The sequence below is a fragment of the Danio aesculapii genome, chromosome 13 (assembly GCF_903798145.1).
Source record: "Danio aesculapii chromosome 13, fDanAes4.1, whole genome shotgun sequence".
NCBI classification, from domain to species: domain Eukaryota; kingdom Metazoa; phylum Chordata; class Actinopteri; order Cypriniformes; family Danionidae; genus Danio; species Danio aesculapii.
Window position 1 is genome coordinate 51482649 of NC_079447.1, and position 2500 is coordinate 51485148.

Consider the following 2500-nt stretch of genomic DNA (forward strand, 5'->3'; position numbering starts at 1 on the left):
TGAAATACACACATAAAATAATCATACTTCAGTTGGCAAGACTTAACAAACTGTGTAGATGCCTTTCAATTACGTTAAAATACTAGACAAAAGGGGTCGACAGGTATTTAGAGTTTTATTATGAAGCTTTAATGTATGTGAAAGCACAAGCAGGTATTGATGTCAAGCTCTGCCCTACTGAAAAAAACAGCTTAAACCAGCCTAGGCTGGTTGGCTGGTTTTAGCTGGTTGACCAGCCTAGTTTTAAAGGGCTTTTGGCCATTTCCAGGCTAGTCTTAGCTGGTCGGGCTGGAAAATGACCAGCTAAAAGCAGCTTGACCTGCCTAGCCAGGCTGGGAGCCCAGCCAAAACCAGCTATGTCCAGCTTAAACCAGGCTGGTCAAGCTGGTTTTAGCTGGATTGAGCTGGTCATTTTCCAGCCTGACCAGCTAAGACCAGACTGGAAATGGCTGGAAACCAGCCTGGAAATGGCCAAAACCCCTCTAAAACCAGGCTGGTCATCAGCTAAAACCAGCCAACTAGCCTACCTGGTTCAAGCTGGATTTTTCAGCAGGGTGCATAAACAGATGAGTTTTAGAAAGTGTATAGTTCTTTCACTTCTGAAAAGTCACGATATATGAGCTGAGAGATATGACACCATGCATAAACCTGCATTAAACACGTACACTCAACAGTTTACATTTATCTGATGCCTCATTACCAACATATACAAATTTCACAATATACACATTCAACGAACATAAGATACAGATCAACAGATCTTATGCAGCTGTGTCCTGCATACATAGTGCGCATAATACAAGCTTGGATGAACTTAAAAATCAAGGAACAAATTATCATTGCTGTAATCTCCCTGGGAAACATTGTGGCCAATCAAATGCATATTAATGACCCCGCATTGTATAATCGGATGTTCCGAATGGCCTGTTTTTCACAGGAATATTTACATGAGAACAAGGAAACAGAGGTGTTTGAGACTCACGGTATGGCCATTTCCATGTACTGAACTCTTGTTATTCAGCTATGTCTAGGTACATGTGGGAAATAAGTATTGAGCACGGTATGCTTGTTCCTGGGAATAATATTTCTAAAGGAGCTGTTGACATGAAATTGAAGCAGATTTTGGAAAAAAACCCAAACAATACAAACATAAACAAAACTAAGAAATCTGAGAAATGAGTTGTGTGTGATAACAATGAAATGACAGAAGGAGAAAGCACTAAACTACTGAAATGTATTTAAGACTGTATATAAAAGGCTTTCTTTGGTGATGGCAGCTTAAAGATGCCTCTCATATGGAGAATGAAGCCACATGCATTGCTCAGGTCTTCAACAGAGTGTCAAAATCTTGATGGTTCTGTGGGTCTCGTCTATCAAATCTGAGCTTTATTTTGGATTCTCTATTGGATTCGGATCAGGTGATTGGCTGGGCCATTCTACAGCTTGATTTTCTTTCTTTGAAAGCATTTGAGAGTCTCCTTGGCTGTTTTTTGGATCATTGTCTTGCTGAAATGTCCACCCTGGGTTCATCATCATCTACTAATGTAGATGTTGGACTGAAGCAGCTGATATTCATTTACACTGAGGATGGGCAGAGGGTTGCTGAAGAACTACTGAGAGATTTCAGCTGCTGTCTGGGCTTTCACTGCCTTCTTCCCTGTTTCATTTCATTTTATTATGCATAGCTTTATTTGTAAGGGAATTAGTTTTGTTTTCTTGTCATATATGGATTTCTTTGGTTGTTACCAACATCTGGTGAAAATTTGAAGTTAAAAATGGTGACGTGTTCAATACTTATTTCCTCCACTGCATATCCAATTCTTCTTTCTTTAAGGAAAGCCTCTAGACAGCAGCTCAGAGTGTTTGGTCACTCGTGTTCCTGTGCCTTTTTTATCAATAGGGCTGCAGAGCTGCTAAACCCTCAGTGAATAACAGCAGTCACGGTTGGCCCATTCCCGGGCTACGCTGGGTCACAGGGAAGGAGTGTCTGTCAGGACTAAACCTGTTCCCTGTTTCTGCCAGTGGACACGGACGCAGCTCCAGCCCGGAGAGGGACGCGGAGGAGATGGAGGAGCCGTCTGATGATGTAAGTCCAACATGTTTTGGCCTGTTTCAGAGTTTGGATCTGAATGCATGAAAAATATGGCATCGCAGTTGTTGTGGAGTTTTAAAGGCACAATATGTAACTTTCACCACTAGAGGGCGCATATTGACAACAAACAAAGGTGTAGTTTGATGACTGTGTGGAATCATGGGAGTTGTGGTCTTCATCACTCATGCAGAAATGAAGTTCAGAATCAGAATCAGAATCAGAAAGAGCTTTATTGCCAGGTATGTTCACACATACTAGGAATTTGTTTTGGTGACAGAGCTTCTACAGTGCAACAGGATAACAGAGACAGGACAAAAAACAGATAATATATATATTAAAAAAAAAATAGAAGTAGTGAGTGCAAATATACAGATTGACAAGTGTATGTACGTGTTTATTACTATATAC